General features: G+C 49.6%; 1 long non-coding RNA gene across 1 annotated transcript; it reads right to left on the bottom strand.

Moving 5' to 3' along the window:
- Positions 1 to 8489: 8489 nt before the first annotated feature.
- On the bottom strand, positions 8490 to 9955 carry LOC107052231. Its single transcript, XR_001464570.3, has 2 exons — positions 9781 to 9955; positions 8490 to 9195 (listed from the first exon to the last, which is right to left on the bottom strand). It is a non-coding gene; the product is annotated as an uncharacterized LOC107052231 (long non-coding RNA).
- Between the last annotated feature and the right edge of the window lie 200 nt (positions 9956 to 10155).

Below are 10155 nucleotides of genomic sequence, written 5' to 3'. Positions count from 1 at the left end.
GGGACAGAGACCTTTCAGCGCCATTCAGCCACAGCAACTCACCCATGGAACCCCAGCACCACACAGGAGCACATGGTGTGCTCATAAGAAAGGGCCACGCCGACAGGTCTGCAGCACGTGCTGGCCGGGGGTGCCAGCAAAGACCACAGGTGAGCTCTGTGCTGAGGCTGCAGTGGGGGTGTGGGCAGAAGCCATGGGGTCCGTGCGTGTGGGAAAAGCTGCATGGCTGAGCTCATCCACGTTCTGAATGGAAACAAAAGAAATAGCTTTAGAATTGGAAACAAAGAAGATTTGCTCAGGATTTGTCCCTAGAAAAAGTCACAAATTCCTTTCAAAATTTTTCATTTCAAAATTTGTTTTCCTTACTTTTACATTATTTTATGACATCAGTAATAGTGCATAATGTGACCTGTCATATCATGTCAAGTCATGTCATAATATGCATAATGGTAGTAGAAGTGCATAATATTACATGTCATATTGACATAATCAGAATATTCTATTATTATTGACTTTGTCAAACTAATTACAACACAGACAGGAAATACTTTGATACAGAAAATAAGATTAAAAGGTGCAACTTCTAGAAATTAATAGTTACTTCCATTTGCAATTGTATTTTACCACGTTTGTATAAAACCAAACATTCCACTGGCACATTCTGCTGTGTTACGCACCGCTACGTATAATTCCCTGAAATAATGGAATAACAACAATTAACACAATCAAATTTAGCTTGAAACTCTCATGTCAACTGTTTTAGACTAAACACGTTCAACAAGACGCAGGCTTTGTTCTACCCTCGAGGACAGGAAGATCCCACGAGGTGCGGCAGAGCCCCGCGGGCGCAGCGCCTCCCGCGCAGGGCTCCACAGCCCCGTGCCCACACTGCGGGTTCCCCTCTGCATGCCCAGCCCACGCTGCGCCCGCGGGACTTCTAATTGACGTGACACGTTATGAATGGCCTAACTTGGCCGTGATTGCTGTGAAGAATGGTACTTTAAAGGACTCAATATCTGTATATCTCCCTTTGATAAACATTGGCTTGCTGAGCTTAGATCTTATTTATTTACCCTTGGAGCAGGTTCATTACTATGTATTAGGTAGATATGACATATTTATGGAAATATGGGGACTCTTTATGGAATATATTAAGATTAAATAAATCATTTACTATGTGGTCAAGAACTACAGCAATCCTGATGAATGATCCCATGATTTTTTTTGATCTTTGTGTAAATTGTTAAGAGCCATCCCCCTTTGTCTTCCCACAACCTGGCAGGTCCCATGGCTGAGTCCCGGTGCTGCAGTCACAGCGGGGCCGAAGGAGCTGCTGCTGCCACGGGGCATCCCACAGCCCCCCAACCCCGCAGCGGGGGAGGGCCCCACGCAGATCCCAGGAACCTGCTTAGCACACTGAGAAATGATGCTGATGTCATTATCCCACGTCATCCCTTTCGCTGTAGTCTGCCTCGTGCATCTATTAGGCAATGAATTTACATATCTAATGGTGCATTTTCGCAAATTAGTGGTAATTACATTTAAAACAGCTATTTTGATACAAATCAATGAGAGCCATGGCTAATGACATAAATGCTATTTCACGTGTCCCTTGGCCTCATTACGAACAGCCACGGAGATTCAGAGCACAAACTGCATCAGAGTAATGGAACAGTGCCTCCGACAAGGCAGAACAAAGCGCTTCTGTTGTGCACAGAGCAGTGGGCCTCGAGCAGAGCAGAGACACCACAGGACGAGCTCACAGCCACCCGTCAGCCCTGGCCCCGGGTTCTGATGGTTTCCTCCAACCTCTCACTCCTACTTCAGTCCCTCATGCTCAGCGCTGTCCCCGCAGCACAGCCCCAACCCAACCCAACCCAACCCAACCCAACCCAGTGACAGGGCAGCGCGAGGCTCCAGCCTGCAAATATGTGGGGATTCTTAAGGGTAGTTAAGTAGCAAACTATCTGTTGATAATAAAATTTGTTGCTTCTCTCAGATATCCAATTTGCCTACCATCCAAAGAAAGGAATTGGGTGTCTGCTTCCTAAATTGTTTTAATCTCTGGCAAAGAGTGCTTCTGGCAGAGTTCCTCAGCTGGAAAATAGAAAACGAGTTAGAAACAATAGACAAACATGGATAAAACAGAGCTTAAGATGTCTGACTTGAGAAGCGAGGTCTGAGCGGGTCCCAGCAGTCACAGTGTGTGTCACCACCTGTCCGGGTGGGCTGTGCTCCCTCCCGGCTCACCCCACTGCTGCCAGACCCCACCTCTGCTTTTCTTGTTACAGATATTTTTTCAGCAGATCTTCAAACATCTTCCCACCACGGTCCTCCTGGAAGGGCTTCAAGAAATCTCCAGATCCTGGGGAAGAAGGAACCGTAACCTCTGCTTATCTCCTGGCAGGTCGGCTCCTTCTTCTGCAGCGGCGTTAATAACCTTTGTGTCCCCGTGGCACTAATTGAACTTTCCCATGCAAAGAGGCCCACAGGCGAAAGGTCGCCCACCGCACACAAAGGTAATGGCTGTGCCGGGGTCCCCCCGTGCGGTGGGCTCGGAGCTGTCTGAGCCCCGCGGGCACAACGCCCCACACACTGCGCCACGGGGGCGACCCGCGGGGCCGACGTGCGGCCATGGGAGCGCTGCCTGCGCTGCTGCGGGGCTCGGGGGGCTGCGCGGCGCTGAGCGAAACAATTCAGACCGGGGAAATCTTGATAAAAGTTTAATTAGGAAAACCGCCTCCATCTGTAACAGATCCCCGCTCTCCCCATGTATTAACCCTTTTGCCATAAATCTGCCACCCTTGAAGAAACCTGCCTTCCTCACAAACCCACTCAGAGTTCACATTATTTTAATCAGTTAGAGGGGTTTAATACATTATTGATTTTTAGGAGAATTGAAAAAGCTCCCGTATTAAGTCCAGGTTGCTTATTCTTTCTGTATATGACATTCAGGTACTTGTGAAAAATTATACCAATTATGAAATCAGCCATTTACTGCTTCAAAGTGCAATCAGTTGTCACACTGGAAAGCACTTGCTCCTGAATATTATTAGTTGGGCTATGTGCACAGGAAAGTGCTGAGAGGAAAGACTTTAACCAAAGGGCAATTGCATGAAATTTACTTAGAAATAGCTATTTATCACCCTTGGATTTCCTACTGTTCAAATCCACCGCAGACACTTTATGGAATGAAACAGCCATCTCACCGACGTAGCTCAGCCGACTGAGGGGGTTTTTTCCTCACTGACATTAAATGAAAAATTTAGAAGTCATTGTAACAGCTTAAAGATGCATTATCCTTTTTGATGTGCAATTTTAGCTTCATATCAAAAGCCATATAAAATAACCCCCGCACAAACACAAAAAAGGAACTTTTAAAAGTTTTATGACACGTAGTTCATCTTACCTTTTATGCATCTAACAGGCACCGCTTCTCCCGCTGTTCTCAGAGACCATTGTATGATTACCACTATGGGGGAGAAAATATTGCCATAGTAGCAGCAAAACCGACGGAAGGAAGGATTGGTCTCTGGAGCCTGGGAAATGGAGGGGGAGAAGCTGTGCACCACAACGCCTGCAAATTCCTCTGAAGCAAGAGAGCAGCGGAATTGCGGGAGAGCTGCCCATTAGAGGAGCCTTCAGTTGTGTCACAAACTGCCACCATTAATGGGTTTTGCTGCAGGCAACGAAGTGAGAGGGAACATAAATTAAAGAGGGAACATTCAAGAGAAATTTCTAGCTCAGTAAAGATGTCTTGTCCGCTTGTTTTCCAGAGTGGACGAGGATTTCAGAAGGCAAGGTCAACTCCCTGTTCGCAGAGCAGGAGCGGACAGGGAGCGCAGCCTCAGCGTCGTTAACGAGCGGGACTAATGTGTGCCAATTACTGAGAGATGGGACAAATGCTGCGGAGTCCCCGCAGAGCGCAGGACGGGCACGGCCGCCCCGCACGCCCCACATGCAATCTTCCTTTCCAGATTTCCCGGGCTAAAATGCACAACAGGAATAGGACAACGGGGGATTTCCACATCGGAAGTGAAAACCCCGCGCTCACAGCTGGCAGCTCAGAATTCCTCTATTCTCAGATGCCAGAACCAAATGAAGGGAAGAGGGAGGGGTGCTGAAGCTGAGGCTGACTGCTGCCCCGGCCCTCAGCACAGCGCGGCATCACAGAATGCACACATGATGAAATCCCAACAAGTGGTGCGAACCAAAACCTCACAGCCTGCATCACAGCATGGAAAAAGGAGCCGTCCCACTTACTGTACTTTAACTTAGGGAAAGGACTGTGATAAGGACCATTTAGTTTAATAAACAGTAAAGTATTTATAAATGAACCATTTCACAAAGTGTTACCAGTTTCTCTATGCACAATAATATGATTTGCACAACTGATGTCCTTGAGGCAATAGAAATTTTCTTTGCAAATCAGTCCTTAGAAGGATTGAACCCACAAAGTATCCACGAAGGCAGCCTGTACCTGTACCTGTACCTGTACCTGTACCTGTACCTGTACCTGTACCTGTACCTGTATTTCTCCCAGAAACGCTCTGATGGCTGCAAGCTCTCACACAAAGCTAATGGCACAGAAGGAAAACAGGCACATCAGCCGGACTATTCATTTTAATCAGGCGAGAGTGATTTTTTGTGGCCCATTTGATATGACTTTTACACAAGATACAACCTCACTCCGCAGGGGCTGCCGGAAAAGGTCAACACTGCTGTATAAAAATACATTTAAAGAAGGAGTTCAGAAAAGCAAAAACTACGGCTCAGGACCGACAGTGTTTGGGCGCAGCAGCATGTGTTGCAATACATCAGTAGCAATTTCTGAGAAACTGATAACACTGCAGTTCTATTTTAAATGCTCAAAAATTTAAAGGTGAGAGTCAGAGACTTACTTTGCTTCAGGTTTTTCTCTAGCAAAAGGATGCAGGGGGGAACCTCCATGTGATGGTTTACACATTTGAGGTAAGGGTGTTTTTTGCAGACGTGGCTCCTGCACAAGAGGTCTCGTGCCCAGACACAAGCCCAGCACAGACTCCACACCCACCTATCCAGCTCCAGGAGTCAGGGCAGTGCCAGACCCTGCCCAGCACCCAAGGCACGGTGCCAGGCACAGCCCCACTCAGGAGCAACACAAGGTGCCCACGGGGTTGGGCTCGGGATGCAGATCTTGGGGTGCACTCCCTGGAAGCAGGTCTGCAGGTGCGAGGCAATGGCTGCTGCCCCATCCGCCGCTCTCACTGGAGGAGCACACAGCTGTGCCAGCTCCCTCGTGCTCAAATCAGTGTTTTGCAGGCTGCCATTATTACACGCTGTTCCAAAGCGGTATTTTGTTGGATGCAGTTTAGCTAATCCTGCTGCTGATGATTAGTGCTACTGCAAAATAAAATTAGCGGCTTTCCTGTGGCCAGCAGGAACAACACCAGCCATCCCCGCAGAGCTGGAGCTGCTCCGGATTGCGGTGCGCAGCCCTGTGCCGCCCGCCTGCGTCCTCCTGGCACCCACACTGCTGACAGTGCTCCACCAGCATGGGCAGCCTGCGGGAGCCCCCCGGGCCAGCAGGGACAGTCACCAGCTGGGCTCTGCTCCGGGGCATCGCACCGTGGCATCCCGCACTGCTGCACAATGCAGCAGCACAGAGCTGCCCGTTCCTGCCCAGGGCTCCGAAATGGGCCCTGCACAGAAACCTGAGCCCCTCAGTCCTCTGAATGCAGGCATGAGTGAGCAGCACAACGACAGCCCTGCCTTGGGGTGGTTTGCCTGGAGAACTCCAGAGCTTTTGGCTGCACCACGAGTTCCACCAGACAGCACAGCAGGAACTGTGTTATTCTATGAATAGGTCTAAAATTCCAGCTTCAGGCCCATGTTTCGGTATGAATCATGCCATTCATCATCATTACCCACAGTCACTCTGCTCACTGCCCCCCAGGGCAGCAGCAGGGCAGGGGCTGACACACTTTGTTCTTTTTTCCCCTCCAAACAAGGAAGAGGCCAAGCATCAGCAAGATCATTGATCTCAAGTGCTTGCCTGTCCTTCTGCACAAGGAGGAGGTTAATTTATCACCGGATGAAGAAAACCCGATCTTTAAATTCCTCACTTGCTCTTAATTAAATAAAAACCTCCCATGTTTGCTAAGCCTTGCTCTGAAGACCAAATTGCAGTGGCCCCAAGCCAAACATAGGCAGTCAGCCATCCACGCAGAGACCCATCCAGTGGGCAAAAGCAGCAGCCCCTTCACCCCCAGTTGCTGACACCCCTGGGACAAGAGCTGCTGGGTCAGGTTGTGTGCAGGGGCTCAAATCCCACAGCATATCGTCTTCTGGGCACCTGCATGCAGGGTGTCTTGTGCACACCAGCTGCGCCACAAACACCACACAGCTGCCCCAGACACTGTGACACTCCTGCCCAGCCCGGATGCCAGAGCTGATCTCAGCAGGCAGACCCCTTCTTCTGGCACAGAGGCAGCAGTGAATCCAACCATCATGGAGCATCTTCTGCAGTCCCTCCAGGGGCTCATGCCTGACCCCCACCACAGGATGGGGCAGCCCCCACACTCACCCCACCACTGACCCACGGCTGCAGGTGCGGCTGCACTGGGCACTATGGAGAGCTGAGGCAGCCACGTCCATCACAGCCCCGGCTGCCTGGAGAGTCCCCTGTCATGCTCCAGGAAGTGTGATGGGAAGATTAATCTTAATAATGACTGTCCGCAGCTCTCCTGGCCCAGCCCTGGCTGTTCCCCCCGGATGGGATGTGTGCACAGCCCCATTTGTGATGAGCCCCTGCCAGTGCAGGGCTGCCCCAGAGAACACCCTGGGCAGCTGAAGGTCCCATCCTGCCCAGAGGGAAGGGAACGGGGACAGCAGCACAGCACACTTGGCAGCGTCAGCAGGGCTCTGCCTCCCATGGAGCCACTGTGCTGGCATTAAGCAGACAAGACAAGCTTGCAGTCAGTTATCAGCCAAAAAAATAATGAAGGAACAAGTCGGTAGAGCAAAGCCGAGTCACCCGGACCAGCCAAGTGGAGAATTTAATTTCTCGCCGGTTCCTCAGCAGAGGAGCATCTCTGTGCTGCAGCCCAGCACGCACCGACAGCCCCAGCCCAGCGGCCTCCATCACACCCACACCCGGGGCTGAGCCGCCAGCCCTCACCACCTGCATGCAGAGCAGTGCTCCCTGCCTCCTGCACCCACCACAGCAGTTCTCGTCCTGCAGGCAAAGAGCAGCTCCGCAGTGCTGGCACCAAGCACGGGGACAGTGCTCCTAGGACACAGGAGGAGCCGTGCTCTCTGTAGCCTGCAGGCAGCACCCGGGATGGCATGGTAACAAATGGGCTGAACCAGTCTGTTTTTGCCTGGGAGGAATCACGCAACAATTTTCAGCTCCACACAAGCATTTACGGCCAAGTTATAAACTCCTGTAAAATGCTGACAGACCCTTAGCTACAGCAGCGCTAGCAGGTGCCCCCATAATGAATGTGCAGAATGACCTACCAAGCAAAGTTATTGAGGCAAAAAGCACTGCGGTCATTCAACAAACAATTAGAGAGCGTCCTGGTGGGGATGGCATACTAACGAGGGAAGGAGCCAGGAAAAGCTGAGTAAGCATCCTGCCTTCCCCCCAAATTCCTCCTCTTCCCAGGCCAGGCTCTGATCTACAGCCTGACTCACTGGAGCTCCAATAAAGCTGTGGAGATTGTTATGCTAAATGAGGGGAAAAAAAAAGTAATTGCCTTTCCCACATCCAGAACTCCAGATATATAACTTGGAGAAATATAATTAGCTGCTAACTTCAAAGATGCATTGGAATTTTTGTAATGGGCACTGAGACCCTGTATTAAAAAAAGCTAGAAGAAAAATGATACACTCCTTCTTGTAAATGGAATGAGACATAAAGGTTTTAATTAGGATTCTCTGTGCATCTGCAGCTAGGAAAATAGGAGAAACACCCTTGTAGCACCTTAATGTTCGAAGAGCACACACTGGGTAAGAAGGCTTCTGCAAAAGTAATTGAGTGACAGATTTTTGTTTGTAAGCAATAATCTATTATTAAAAATAAGCTGGCTTTCCCCTTCTGTTTGAACTGAAGTGATTTAAAACCAAGATCTCTGCAGTAAATACATGGGGCACTCACTTATTTTGAAACCTTGGATTCAAGGACAGAGAGAGTGTCCAGAGCACTCACAGAGAAAACAAAGGGCGTTCTGCGCGGAGGTGAAGTTCACCTGCTGGCAATGCTCCTTCCCACCCCCACGCTTTGAGTTTGAGATCAGCTGCACTTCGAAGCCCCCAGAGGCTCTCACTCAGTCATTAGGACTGTCCTATGCCTTCCACAGCAGCAGCTTTTTTTTTTCCTAGAAAGTTCCCTATTTTTCATAATGTAAAGTTCATTAGAGCCAACATTAAGGAGAAGATAAGTACACATTTATCTCTCAAGAACAAAGGAAGAGATATAAATGAAGATCATTTCAGGCAGTCGGGAAAAGAGTTGAGGGACCTTTATTCCCATTGAGAAGAAGATAGAGAAAAGCCTGTGGGAGCCTGTGAGTCTACCAGGGCATCATCAGCTGCTGAAGGACGGGAGCAGAGCACGGGCTCAGGAGTCCCTTTGCACAGCCTGCTGAGCACACCTCCATTGCTTTCTTGACCTGCACCCCACCAAACCCTGAATGCTGCAGCTAAAAGAGAATGTCATTACTTCCAGACTACATCAGCACAGTGCAATAGGTAATTGATCTCATACAGCTACAGAAGAAAAACAAGCACTTAATGCCTGCTACCCTCTAGAAAATATATACCTGTTTTACAGGGGTACCACCCAGCAAACCTGACAGAGGACCCACATCAATGCTCCATTCCCACCCACAGCGGAGGGGCCCTGAGCCTTCCAACCCAGAAGCTCTCCCTCAGGTGGGGGCAGAGGACCCACACTCCCCATAAGCGTGGGGCTCAGCAGCTGCTCTACATCTGTACATGTAGGAGAAGCACAACGCTCTCTGGTTGCTCCGGATACCTCTGGTGTTCTGATACCATTCCTGGTTGCTTGTAGGAGCTGTATTGTGCCTCAACCTGAAGCATTTTTCCCCTTTCTCCAGCTATTCCATCGGAGAAAATGTTACTGTCCTGAAGAGATGTCTTCTGGATTTCAGCTGTTCTTCAAGCTCCAGTTAAGCTGCAGAGAAAAAGGAGCTGTAAAGGGTAAAAATTGTCAGCATTTCCCTCAGAACCATATTTAGGGAAACTTTAAGGAGGACAGAGAACACCTGTGCTTAGGGAAGATGGACTCAGTTTTCTTGTATTCACATACAGAAAAAGTTTTCAGTTTCTGAGCTGCTCTGCTGCAGTTCTGTGCCTCCTTCCAGTGTGCCCACACTGAACCACAGCATAATCTGTTTCTTTCTGCTGCAGAAGCTTAATGAATCTCTCTACTTTTAGACTCCATGTTGGCTAGATCTTTATTTTCTGCCTAGGCATCAGTAGCTAAAGCAGTCTTCCAAGCACTGCTTTGCCTTGGCTCAAGGAGCAGAACAGCACTGATGTTCCTCCATGGCTTCAGGACAGTGCTCTGAGCCACTGATTTGCAGAGAATTTCCCGCGTTGCATCAGGAGAAGCAGGAGACATTCCTGTCACTTACAAACAAGACAGAGTGGCTGAAGGATGACAGATTATCCATTCTTTGCTGTACTTTCAGACTTGGAGAAGAGACTCAGTCTTGAGGGAGCAGCAAAGTTCATTAACTGGCAAGGGAAGGGATGTTAGTTGTGAGAGCTCACCTGTGTGAATTCAAGAGGAAACAGAACAGCAGATTTCTCTCAGCTAATTCTAAAGCTGCCAACTCAGTAACAAACTGGCCCTGGGAAGCCATGCCGTGGGAGCTGAGGCCCTCAAAGTCTGGAGTACTCCTCGTGCAGGGTTTGTGCTAGAGGTGGCTGTGTGTCCCTGCGCTGCCCTGTGGCGGTGGAAGGGGTTCTGGTGGGAGGCAGCCCTGCTGCACTGCACCCTCCCAGCAGGGCCTGGCTGTTATCCTGCAGTGCCGTGGGTCATAACTTATCCTGTGTTTGGCCACTTGTTGGGCTGGGCCTTGATCAGTTGCTGATAAGCTGTGATACAGGCTGTTGCCTTTTATGAATTTTTGCGTGCAGGCTGAC

The sequence above is a fragment of the Gallus gallus genome, chromosome 17 (genome assembly GCF_016699485.2).
Source record: "Gallus gallus isolate bGalGal1 chromosome 17, bGalGal1.mat.broiler.GRCg7b, whole genome shotgun sequence".
Taxonomy (NCBI): domain Eukaryota; kingdom Metazoa; phylum Chordata; class Aves; order Galliformes; family Phasianidae; genus Gallus; species Gallus gallus.
The sequence above is the reverse complement of the archived record's forward strand: the minus strand, read 5'-3'. Positions and strand labels throughout refer to the sequence as shown.